Here is a 14,011-nt window from a genome sequence, read left to right on the forward strand (position 1 = left end):
AAAGATAGGCTAGAGTTCCACTGTAAATACAGAATAATGAAGTTGGTGTGGCTCTGTAAACACTACAATCCAATCTTCTTTTATGGTCAGTATTGTAAGACTTGAATAAATAAACCCTGCATGCAAAGAAAGCATTTTTCCTTTTACTGGATACCTCTGTATATAACAAGTGTTTTCTCTGGCTCTGAGCTCCAACTGAATTAAGGAACGAATTTCACTTTTGTTCAGTAATTTGCATTCCAAAGCTCCAGCTCCTGAAAGCAATGAACATCTTAAAAGTCTAATCAGTGCATTAAAAGGTGTATATGACTGTCTGGCTCTGCTTTTGGAGAACAAAGGGGTCTAACATTTTATGATTATCATAAAAGATTTCACTTTTTAATACTTTGTGCAGCCAGCCACCTTCAGGATCACACCACATCCTGCTGCAATAACTTTTATCATGCAAATAGCACGCCAGCTCTCAAGAGGCACTCGTAAAGAGACGTGCGAGCCTTGCTTTACTTGCTCTCCCCTAGAGTTCTGTTAAATCATGTCCCAAAGGCATCACTCTGTTAACATCTTGTGCGCCCGTTGGCACTTGTTGAACTATTCACAGCTGAGATTTTCTCTGGGAGCACATTCCAAGCTTACCTATATATGGAAACCTGTGAAAATGAAGTCAGCCCAAGTAGATTTAAGCTGAATGAAACAGACAAGCTAGCACACCCTCCTGATATAGGGAGTGGTTACTTGACTGGATAGAGTACAGCATTCTGAACCAAATTGTCTTCAGCGCAGCTTATTCCTGAAAAACAGGTTCAAGGCTTCCAAAATACAGCTCAAGGATTTGGGGGGACCGCTCGGCTATCGTTTCCTTCTTTACAGTCAAAAGAAAAGGAACTGCTGAAAAAAATGAAAATGGACAGTAAGGTAGGATGCTGATTTCATTTCATATAAATGATGCTGCTGAGGGAGTTTCTGATGAAAGCTTTTGAATGAGACACCGCAGAACATACAGAATGAATGGGCACGCATATAATTTACAAATGACTATAGCATATCCCCTGCTGTGCATGTGATACCCATGTCCCTGTTATCTGGCATTCCTGGTTGATAACGCTGAGGGCTGATGGCGCTTGCTAAAAACGAATTACTTCTGAAACTCTGGTTTATATCGTCCGCAATAATGTTAACTAGAAGCATGACATTTTGGTGATAAAGTGTATTAAACTCCTCACGTTCATGAAAGCAAGGCATAATAAAGTCCTCAAGTTACATTTTTATTTTCAAAGTTATTTACTGTATATAAATTTATTCGCAGCTTTTGGGTTGTACTTGATGCTTTGCACTGTTGTACTACGGATGTGTAAAGTGAGGAATTGTCACTGGTCTCCATGACAACTGCAGATGTACACATTCTAATGCATTCATTAGTTAAAGAAAATGCACTGGAATAGAATGAGCCAAGTCACTTCTGTTCACTGTATGATAATTAATGGATTAGTGTTTATGCAGCAGTGCAAGTGAATTCACAAGGGATCCTATCATAAATCATTCATTGGATCACAATACTTTATTTTTCTCCATTGTATTTTATTTACCACTAGAACACTAGAGTTCGTAAATCAGTTTCTGGCTCATATGAATTTTTTTGATTGTTTCATTAACTCTACAACATACTCTATTGCGATTTGGAACCGTCTGTTGATGATACCTCTCTCTCTATCAGTCTGCAGCATTCTAAGTCGTTTTAACCGAAGGTTCTGCTCATGTGACTTCCAGAGCTACTGCTTAATGAGTACAAACCCCAAAATGCATTTACTTAAAGCAAATCTGAAGCAAAAATAAATTTGAGATAATGAATTGTGTGGTACAGATAACAAATAGAACTTAACCCTTTCGGGACCGGCTGCCTAACCCCCCCTTAAATACCAGGTGATTTTGCATGGGGGGCGCATTTGGAGGGGTCAGGCAGTCGGATCCCTGCTAGGGCTTAGGTGGGCATGGTCTCCCTAGTGTAGCCAGGTGTCCCCCGTATTGCAGGCAGCCTTTACTCACCTCCAGGCTCCAGCGATGAGCCGCTGTGGACCCCTCCGATCTCGCCAGCATCTCCACTTATACTGCCAAGTCCCGTGTCGCAGCTTGATGTCCTCAAGCCACGACCCGGGACTTGCGTCAGATCGAGCGGGGATGCTGGCCAGAGCGGAGGGGAGAGCCGATTTCCGGGGGAACATCAGAAAGGTGAGTGGATCCTCTTCTTCCCCCCCCCCCCTACTGCCGCAACTTTAATGGTACTCGCTATGATCCGCACGCGATCATAGCGATTACGTGATCAGGAACCAAGCGTGATGGTTCCTGATCACTGAGGGGAGATGTCAGCTGTCATACGACAGCTTAATCTCCCCTCTCGAGTGTGCATGATCGCGTCGGGAGCAGAAACAGCGGGCGGCATAAGTCCTACGCTGCATCAGGCTTAAAGGGAAGGTTCAGGGAGGGTGGGTAAAAAATAAAAATCAATTTCCACTTACCTGGGGCTTCCTCCAGCCCGTGGCAGGCAGGCAGGAGGTGCCCTCGCCGCCGCTCCGCAGGCTCCCGGTGGTCTCCGGTGGCCGACCCGACCTGGCCAGGCCGGCTGCCAGGTCGGGCTCTTCTGAGCTCCAAGGCCCGGAACTTCTGCGTCCCACGCCGGCGCTCTGACATCATCGGACGTCCTCCGGGCTCTACTGCGCAGGCGCAGAACTACTGCGCATGCGCAGTAGAGCCCGGAGGACGTCCGATGACGTCAGCGCGCCGGCGTGGGACGCAAAAGTTCCAGGCCTTGGAGCGCAGAGGAGCCCGACCTGGCAGCCGGCCTGGCCAGGTCGGGTCGGCCACCGGAAACCACCGGGAGCCTGCGGAGCGGCGGCGAGGGCACCTCCTGCCTGCCATGGGCTGGAGGAAGCCCCAGGTAAGTGGAAATTGATTTTTATTTTTTACCCACCCTCCCTGAACCTTTCCTTTAAACTGCCACAAGTGCGGCATAGGATTTCATATTGACGGGCCCCAAAAGGTTAAGTAGCAAAAAAAAAAAAAGTCTCATGTTTTTTTCCAATACAGGATTATTTAAAACACTTGAGTTATCTATGCAAAACAGCTTCTCTGAGCTATTTGACCAACTTGGTTGAAGTCGGTCCTGTTTTCTAAAGAGCTTAAACAGGCAAGAAACAGTGAGACAGCTTGCTAAGGTTTTACTGTTGGAAAGTTCAAAGGGTCATTTGCTCTGCTCCTGTTTTACAGCTTAAAATACAGTGTGTGAGTGGGGTTTCTAAACTGCAATTATGACAGAATGTTATAAGTAAAGCTATATAACTGAAAATAAAAATGAGACTCTTTTCTTTGCTACTAATGTTCTATTAATTATATATACTACACATGCAATTCATCTCATAAGTTTATTTTCGCTTTAGACTGGGTGTACAAATAACAGAGCGTGAAAGGTCGCCTTTTCTGTCATGTGTGGGTTTTTTGTGTTTGCATTTTTAGTGTGTTTTTTCCCGCATATGCGTTTTTCTAGCGTTTTGCATGCGTTTTTATGCGTTTGCGGTTCGCATATACAAAAAATGCATATGCGTTTTGCATAAAACACAATGTAAAAAAGCATTGAAAACGCATACAAATCACTAGGAAAGCAGGAAGCGGAAATACATCACAAAACAATTTTTAATGAAAAAACGCATACAAAACGCAATACATTGCGTTCCCATAATAGTATGAATAGTATGCAACAAAACCAGTGTTTTTAAAAATGCACACATACAAAACGCATATGCGTTTTTATATGCGCTTTTTCATGCAGCCCATAGACTTCCATTACCTGCAAAAACGCAGCGTTTTCTGCTTGCATTTCTGCTAAGTGTGCACCTAGCCTCAGTGTCACTTTAAACTGCAACCCAAATTTTACCAGCTCTTGTTTTTATTAACTATTGTCCTCGCTAGTAAACTCCAGTAAAGAGTAATTGGATAGATAGAATGTACATTTTTGGGTTTATAATTTTGAAAAGATGTTCAACGTTAATACAGTAATTCGGAAACATTTTACTTATTACAATAGAGGCAAAGTTTCAAAGAGTATTGCTTTACTGATGCAGTAAATACTGTAAATACTGTAACTGTAACTCCCTAACATTACAAATACAAAGTCTACACAGCTGGTGAATTGGGGGCTGTTTCCATTACCTCTGAATACGCAGCGTTTTCCCCCCATGCGAGCCGGATGGGGAAACGCTGCCTATTCAGACATGCCATTGCGATTTTGGATGGCATGCTGCAGTTTTCCGTAGCATGTACTCAAATACCTATAGCTGTGCATAGCATGGCTATTGTGATTTGGCTGAGGCATACAGCAACTCAGGGATTCGGAAACGGATGCACTACCTTAGTGGGAATAGGCCCTTATAACTAGTCTGTTGTAGTTCTCTGTGTTTTCTACTGCACTACAGCAACAGGAGGCCTGGATGTGCGAAGCCTACTATTCAAACCTGCAGGTGGACATGTAAACAAATATTTAACCTTTAAAAAAAGAGGTTCCAGAGAGGGAGTAGAGGGACTGTCGGTGGTGGCACTAGCAATAACGCGCCGAGGACTTGTGGCTTGCAGCAGTGGAGCTGACACCGCAGCCACAGGTTTTTCTGACAAAAACCTCTGCCACCCCACAAGCGCTTTGGTCAGCCAGGAGAAGCTGCCCATGACATTGGAGATTTCCAATCTGGACAGAAATGGGAACACAGCACAGCGTTAAAAATACAGAAGACATTACCTCACATGAGGTTATTTGTTTGATAACCCTACCAGAATTGAGGCCATTGTGTTTCTGGATAACCTGCATGGTAAAACGTGCAGTGTGTGTGCTGCATTATGCTGGAGTTGCAGTGCAGGTGTTACCCAGTACACACAGTCTGAACTTAGCTTAAAAATCCTTTAGGGCCCTTTTCCACTAGTGGCGTTTGCGATGCTGAATCGGAAAATCACAAACCTCTAGTGATTTTTTAAATCGCTCCGGTTTGCTAAATAACATAGGAATCGCGGTAGGTTATTTCCACTACCGCGATTCGTTTTTGGCTCAAACGCGATCGCGCTGCGGAGCGATATTTGCTGCGATTTTGCTATGCACACTACAGCATAGCAAAATCATGAACGCAATCGCCGGAACTTGCCTGCATTTTGCGATTCAGCAATCGCTAGCGTTCAGCGTGAACGGTAGCGATTGCTAGTGGAAAAGGGCCCTCAGTGTGCTTGTTCAATATTTCTCAGTTATGTCGACTCAACAATCATAAGCAAGTTTTTCTTTAGGCAAAGATGCCCATTGTGTTGTCTATGAAACTCGGTCAAAACTTAACTTTGCTATCCTTTTGTCTATAGTGCAGTCAACATCGAAAATATCAGTCTAATTCTTGTGATTATATTCACAGTGCGGATGAACAAATTGTTTTAGGTAGGGTGAAAAGTAAATCTGTTAAATGAAAATGCCCATTTTTCAATCCCCATTGTAATAACTCTTCAGAGGGCTTTTTTTAAATGCTGGCAGAATATTGTTGATGGTACTGTAAGATTTTTATTTTTTTTAATGATAGATTAAAAAAACAGATCTATTCATCCAAATGTATTAATATAAATGGACCTAAACTTAGGACGAAGGAGTACTTTACATAGGTACACATGCAACACATGTAGTACCTGGATGTCTACAAAAATGTTACTAGCCACACACATATGGAACACGTGATTGGGTATGTGTTTTCATAGTGATAGCACCGCAAAGCAGTTTTATAATGGGAGGCTTAAAATTAAAAAGAAAACTGACTTTTAACAACGTTGAAATAATAAATGTATAATATTTAGATAAAACCTCGGAAATTGTGATTAGTCATGTAAAAACTGGCAGAGTTGTGGATAATGAAGAAAACAAATGTTTGAGTGCTACCGCGTGATAAATTCTCTGGAGACGGCAGAGGAGTCTGAAGTAACTGAGCTTAGCCTTTACTAACTGACATGACCTGCAATCCATGTTTTACAGATTTAAGGATTTAGCCAAAATGTTAAGTTAAGCTGATTTCTGAAAACTATTTTAACAGCCTCAGCTCTTTCAGGAACTGACTGATTAATATAAAGCTTATTTCAGATAGACATGTCCCGTTCATTATAGCTTTAGTTTATCTGGGATTTTTTGGGAGTACTACTGTCCGGTCTGAAATCTATTTCAAGAAAAACATGACCTAAAGTTAAAGGTTATTTCAGTAAGGAAATCATGTACATGAACATGACATACAATATTTTTACTGTTTCTGCATTTATTTAGGAGCTCAGCATCTTTAAAGTGAACCTGAGGTGAAAATAAACTGATGAGAATTGTATATATACTTTTAATTCTAAAAATGATTTTTTCTTTTTTGTCTCTGATCAATGACCCGGTCTTTCATTGTAGCAGAGCTAAAATATATGAACTATTGAACACTTTTATCTATGGCCTGCACTTGGTCTTCGTTTTTCTGCCCAGCATAAGTCAATTCCTTATCAGTGAGCGTTAAACTATAGTCCGACTAGGTCCCAACTGGAGATAATCTTACTCACTTGACTAAATATTAACTCTCAGGCAGAAAAAAGTTTTTATGCTTTGCACTGTACATAGACATGTCACCTTGGGTACACTTAAAGTGCTTTATCTGCTATTTTATCAGCCATTTCAATTTGGAGACAGGCAAGCTGTAATGATTTTCATTGGTACAAAGATTGGCACAAGATCTCAAGGAGAAATGCATCTAAAATAATTTTTTTCAGTTACCTGATAAAAAAAGCACCTTTTTGTTTTAAATGTCTAAAGCCGGATCTAAACGAGGCGATCCGGTGGCTCGATTAGCCGCCGGATCGCCTCTTCCGCGTACCCGCTGCATCCCCGCTCGCCCGTGCGTGCGTCGGGTTCAATCCGCCCTCGTCCCCGCGCCGCTTATGTTCCGCTCGATTCCCTGCCATTGTCCCCTCGTGGGGAACGAGCAGGGAATCGGCGGCGGCAAAATCGGACCTGACGGATCTTATCAATCGAGCCGCATTAGCGGCTCGATTGATAAGGAACATCGCTCCGTGTAGACGGAGCTTTAGAACATTATCCATGTCAATACAGATTCATGTAATTGTATTCTAAACCTCTTAATTCACGTGCTACTGTATATAATAGACTGATTTTTTTTCATATTATTCTTGTGTTTTTTTGTTGTTGTATGTCAGTTAGATCCACATAATTCCAAGTTGATGCAATTTATGGCCAATTTTTAGCAAAACAAATGCAGATTGAATATGGACCAACCAAATTCTGTAGCAGCAATATTTGATTGGTTTGGTTTCAAACTGCAGGCATTTGCATAACATTTTAATCTTCTTAAAATTATTTGCATCCCATTGACCACACCTACAATTTTGTACGCCATCGATATAGTGCAACTGCTACAAACCTATATGTGTGTATGTGTATATGCGTGCATGTGTGTGTTCAAAAATCAATTTGGAGTGACAGAAAGGAAAAATATGAAGAACTGATGTACATATCTCTATCTATCTATCTATCTATCTATCTATCTATCTATCTATATATATATATATATATATATATATATATATATATATAAACTGAAATGACATAGATGACTGATTAGCTTTCACTAAAGACCAAAATGCATTCAAACCTTAGGAGCTTCATTAATATGTTAATGCTTGAGATATTTCAATATCCAGCACTTGTGTGGTGTATGCTGCAGGCAAAAACATGCCACTCAATTATTCTCTGAGATTCTCTAATTAGGCTGTAATGCTTCTGTGATACCTTCAACATAAAGGAAAATATGTTAAAGTTTGTATTACCAACGTGATTATCACTGTGTGTGCATAGCCGCACTTGGCAGCATACACTGTTGTGAAATCACAACCATGTGTTACTATGCAACAACTACATGATCATCGTGAACTTCAGTTGGAATTTGAAAGTGAAAACATTAAGCGTTGTAACTGCTTTGATTTTAGAGCTGTTTCTAAATTGGTGGAATGAAAGGAAATAATGAGATACGATACTATAAACAAGTTCTTAGAGGAGAGCTGTATGGATTTTGAGAAGCAATGATATTTACGAAGATTAAAAGCCTCTAGCAAAATATATATTGTAAGGAAGGTTATTTTCAATTTGGTACTTATTGTGTGCTATCCAATACTTTTAGAAAGGCAGCTCCAGAGTCTTAATGCGCTATGTTAGGACTCCTTCCAAGAAATGTTTCAGATATTTTCAGATGTACTCGCTCATTTTACAGCTAAAGGCTGTGCTGTGTGACCACTGCAGAACTGTCATATGTATGAGGCCTCATTCACAGTGGGACATTGCATTGTAATGCAACGTTAAAGTCACAATGCAGCATTACAGCGCAATGCAAAAAAAAAAGGTATTAACGCTGCGTTATCGTCGCGTACAGTAAGTACTGTAAAGCATACAGGCAATGAAAAGTATGCTTTCCTGTACCTGGTAATGTGTGCATTTTGAGGTAACTCATTGCAAGCAGTGCATTACCATAACGGTGCATGTTACAATGAAACGCTAACGTTGCACTGTGAATGTCCTATAGCATTAGCATTGCAGTGCGGTAAGCACTGACAAGAGTTTATAACGCAGCTCCGCAACGTCCCACTGTGAATGAGGTTTGAAACCTGTTGAGCTTCAGCCATAATCACAGAAATAAAGGAAATGTTTAAGTGTCAGCCATTTTATAACTATCTAAGCCTAACTTAGACCATAACCCTCTTAAAGGAAACTACTTGGTTACCATGGCTTAAATTGCTATACATGCTGTAGGGACCACTGACGTGTGTGTGAATTCCCCACAGGAGGGATGGACGCACAGAGATCCTCTTTCTGGATTGGAAGGAAGATTGCAGAAAAGATATGGTCAGGCCTCCTGCAATCTTAAGGCAGGGGTGTCACTTGCTCATGCAGAAAAGCATCAGTTTTCTGCCATGTAGGTTTTTCCTGCTGCTGCGTTTTTCATGTGCAATCTCTTGCATTTTTCATGCGTTACCATTTGCGTTATTTAATCAGTGTTCATATTTAACAAGCAGTAGAAAAAGATAATTTTCAAGGTTGTACTTTTTTAAACACTTTTCTTTCCAAAAACACATGCATTTTTTTATTCCCTATAGGAAACAATTGCATGTAAATCACATGACATTTTGCATATCATTGCATTTTGCATACAGAGAGAATACAGTTGAGTTTTTTTTTGGGGCACCAAAAAAAAGCATTGAAAAACACATAAAAGTCTGTTTTTATAGAGTATAATTGTGTGCATTTTTGCATGTGTTTTCCACTCTGTGGCAAAATGCATGAGATTCAAATAAGTGTGACCCATACCCCTATGCTTTGAAACAGTGTTTCCAAAACTTTCCCTAAAAACATATGCAGTTAATTACATATTTTGGAAGCTATAAATAAACTTGCAAACACCTTATTTTATTTTACCAAATCACCTTTGCACATCCATTTTTTTAATTGTTTGAATTAATGCATGTGAAATTTGGCTGAAGTTGACCTTAGATACCGCTACTTCCATAGGCACTTGCTTATAGCAACATCTTCAGCAAAGGGGTCCCAAAGATCAGTACTCAGCACTCCGCCAAATATAGGTGACACAAGGTGCTAATTGGTTAGGTTGGGGTTAACATCTCACTACAGGAAAAAAAAAACTATTATTTTTTTTTAATGTGACACTGTCACTTCAATAAACTTTTTTTTTTCAGTTTCATGAATGTTTAAAGAGAACCTGAACTGAAAATAGACAAAATAACCATACACAGGTCATACTTACCTCCTGTGTAGTCTACTCCTCAATCTTTCTTCTCTCCTGCATCCTGTTTGTCCACTGTGATCAATGGACTTCTCCGTCCTCAATTTTAAAAATGGCAATTACCCTATAACAGCTTCCTGGTCTGCACACTGTTAAACTGTAATATCACCCACTTGTGCCGTAGGGAAACATGGACATTACCTTGCACATTCAGTTGTAAATGACAGCTGCTGATAAAAAACTGACAGCAACTGGTATATTTCAGTTCTGACAAAATATTGTCAGAACTAGAAGGGATCACTGTAAGAACTAAATGGTAAGCTTCTGAGAAGAACTGACGGTGAGGTTAGTATGTAATATTCATTTGCAACGACGTCATGGAAGGTTAGCGACAAGGCTTTGTTGCTAATTATATTGGCGACTACGCAGCTCCTCTTCTTGTTGCATAGCCATGCAAGCCCGCCTGCACGTGCGCAGTAAGCTGGAAACGTGGGCTCTGTGCTACAGCGCAGGCACTGCCACGCTGCTAGTTACGGAGCAGCAGAATGTGGAGAATGGCCATGCTCAGTGATGGGCGACACTGGAACCTGAGCCTACCCTCTCTTCATTAGTATCTTATGTTGATTCCAAGCTTCAGCTCGGGAGCACTGCTATTTGCTGTGCCAGCAAGCATTCACTTTTGTACGGTTGCATGAGCATACTCAAGCACGTGCATGGGCAATCAGCAACGGGGAGCACGCATGTGCACATGCAAGAGTGCACATTGGCCTCTTTATTTTGTTCTTTGGCATTCATTAATATTCAAGAACCCATAGGTGGACTTAGATGAATGTTGAATTTAATGTCCCAGAACCTTAGGTGGTTAAGCAAGCACTTCCTGTAGAGAAACTCCTCAGAACGTTGAACTTTGGTATTTAAAGACCAGTTATCCCATCTTGTAAGGCTGACTTTTTTTTTTCCCCGAGCAGAGAATAGCAGGGGATGTCAGTGGGAGGTAAGGTGCATGTACAGACATTTATTTGTCACCCCATCTGACTATAAGAGTGGACCTTAATTAGGACTTCACTGATAGTATTATATTTTCAGGAACTGGTGTGACTGATTGTGGACAGTTTGTAGGGAATTCTATTTCCTCAGTCTTTGTTTTTCTTGTATGTCTTTAAACATTTAAACATTTAAATATATGTATTCAAAAGTATCCTATAAAACTGCAAAGCCGGTCTAAATCAGAAGATAATGGTAATAAAAAACAAAAGCACCAGTGGACTAGTGTTGATTAGTTCAGTACTAGCACAGAAACCTCACCTGCTCATGCCCCCTTTCCATAGGCAGTGGAAGTTGCAATCCTCTTCATTGCTCCACAAGCAGAAACAGTCAGGTGTCCCGTCACACCAACATTGTTACAATGTCCACCGGTCTCGAATCCAATACACTAACAGCAGGTGGCATATGTATGTACATACCACCTTACATTAGTCTATGCAAGTTTACGATTGGTGGCAATAAAATAAGTGAGAAAGCACACCTTTCTTTGCTTTTAATGAACTGTTTGAGGTCCCTTGGCCTGGTCCCTGACGTGCTCTTTCCGATCTCCTCTGCCGCAAGCGAAATTTTGATTAATGTAAATGCTGTGAATTTTAATATTTTATCCTGAAAATGCACAAGATGTCTGTGTGTATTATACATTGCACAGGTTTGGTGTGCAGACTGATCAGAGGGAAAAGCCTTGCCACAGTTTGACATAAGCAAATTACTGTGTTTCTTGAATCCAAACCTATGTATACGATTTAGATTTGAATTGGTCAAAATGCTGAACGAGTGAAGATGCTGAATGCTGTATCTCTTCAACCAAGAAAGAGAATGAAATGCTGCAATCATGCTGAGAAGATTATTCAACTAACGTACCTGAAAACTTCTAACAAGTTCTGAAAACTGGTGGGGGCTCTTTTGCAATCAAGAAGATAATCTACAACCAAGATGCCAGATCAAGAACACCACCAAAGATTTCTATCAAGAGGGTGTTTTTGTTTTTTGGGGTTTTTTTTATGCTGCTTGCCGATAACATATGGCTAAGGGGTGTGCTAGAAGACTTTTTCCGTTCTACGTTCCTGTTTGGTCTTTTACTGGGGTAATTGATTAGGATCATAAACACCTGTATCTATCAGACAACACATCAGGCCAGCTAGTTTCCAAAGGGCTACCATGCCCACCAGCAAACAAACATGCTTTGGTTGTGCATTATGAGTGAATACTTCAGTCCCTCAGGTTTTAATTTATTCAGCTGAAAATCTGCTTAGAATTGTTTATAATGGTTACCTTACTGTTTATAAGGTAATAACATAAAGGATAATTTACGCACAAACAATTTCATGCTTAGGTGTTAGAGGAACAAAATAATTTATAGTAGACTGTAGTAAATTATGCAGGATACCAACTTTTCTATTGATTTCAGCATCAGAAATGTTTCATATAGTTATATATTGCTGTGTATTGATCTGTAAACCCACCTTCCCTGTAAATCAGGTCGAGGAAAGTTTTTACAATGGACAAACATTGACTAAACTTGTAAATCAATATTGTACAAAATAAACTGCCATATTTTATTCATTAAGCTATATTCAATAAAATTAATCTTTAACCTTCTGGGGACTGCCTAACGCCAACTGGCATCAAGTCCTGGGGTGGGGATTTTCAGGAGGTCATGCGCGCCCATCTCCACATGAATGACGGAGCTTTGCTCTGCCATCAGCCTACCAGTGGCGATCGCCGCTAGGAAAATGTTAAACGGTGAAACTACCATTTTTTATAGCTGTACAGTGCTGCAATCTATGGCAGTGCTGTACTGGGGACAGCCGTGTGACATGGGTGTCCCCTGGGAGACATGACAGTAATCGGCTGTCTATGAAAGCCGATCACGCTGATTGGCTGGCGGGGGGGAGGGAGGGGGATATAAAAAATAATTTAAAAAAACAGGAAAATTTATAAATAAATATTTGTATAAAAAATAAACATGGGGGGAGCGATCAGACCCCACCAACAGAGCGCTCTGTTGGGGGGGAGAAAAGGTGTGTGTGTGTGTGTGTGGGGGGGGTTGGAGGAATCACTGGTGTGCTGAGTTGTGCGGCCCTGCAGCGAGGCCTTAACGCTGTTGTGGCCCATTTTGTAAAAAATGGCCTGGTCTTTAAGGGGGTTTAAGCCCATGGTCCTCAAGTGGTTAATTTACAGTATACCCATCATTGTGTGCAATGCTAAACCTTTCTTAAGTTTAAAGCATCAACCACTCATTGTCAAATATATTGTGTAATGTGGAATCTGACTAAAATTGTATTCTGTGTTGAGCTTCCCACAACTAATTGTTGACTTCATTTTTATTTTTAAGTGAAAATTTAAAAACACCATCTGACTAATTTCAGAAGTTGGCAGCCCGTATTTTACTTTGTACTTACTGGCATAATTTAAATGCAACAGTGAATGCTGAGCCCTTGGTCTATAAAGTAAGATACACAATTGGTTTATAACCCTGTGGTGTTAAACAGTCACATAAAAGTCTTTAAAGCTAATAAAAAATGCTTTCCTATATGTCATATTTTACTACCAACTAACTGCTTCATGTTTAGAATACACAGACACAAACCAAGAAACCCCATTTTAAAATATGACTCCCTCCCACACCCCATACCTTAATTTATGACAAATGAAGTTTATTGTACATTTTCAAAACATTCTGAAGTAGACAAAACTGTACAATACTTTAACCATTACAGGGAACTACTGGTCCCATACGTTAACACGTGTCATTACTACTTTTCAATGATGAAGCCAGTTAAGTGTGGTTCGGTGTTAGTCGGAGAGCAGAAGTTCAGTCCTCAAACCAACAAACGTTGATTCGTGTGATTACCTATAATAAATAACTGTACGTGATTTATTGCAAGCTTTTAAACCATTAAGTTTCTTCTTCAGGCATAATACCGAACTGGATCAGAATCATACAGAACTGGAATCACCATTTGTTGGTTTGATGTCTGCATTTCTTTATAAATGAAGAATGAATTACATTTTCTATGCAGCACAACCATAGTATTTCCATTGCATGATACTTATACAAAAATAACACTTACCACTTGACAACCAGTTGACCTAAGCCCGTTTAAAAACTGGCTCTAGGTCTCTTCATGCCG

The 14,011-nt window shown here is 40.4% G+C and overlaps 1 protein-coding gene across 1 annotated transcript in view; it reads left to right on the top strand.

The window, feature by feature from the left end:
- Positions 1 to 781: 781 nt before the first annotated feature.
- Positions 782 to 14,011, top strand: part of MID1 (midline 1) — a 776,611-nt gene continuing 763,381 nt past the window's right edge. The window contains exon 1 of the mRNA XM_068269892.1: positions 782 to 912. The gene's annotated coding sequence lies outside the window, so the exon portion shown is untranslated. The remainder of the gene's footprint in view (positions 913 to 14,011) is intronic.

This window comes from Hyperolius riggenbachi, chromosome 2 (assembly GCF_040937935.1).
Source record: "Hyperolius riggenbachi isolate aHypRig1 chromosome 2, aHypRig1.pri, whole genome shotgun sequence".
Taxonomy (NCBI): Eukaryota; Metazoa; Chordata; class Amphibia; order Anura; family Hyperoliidae; genus Hyperolius; species Hyperolius riggenbachi.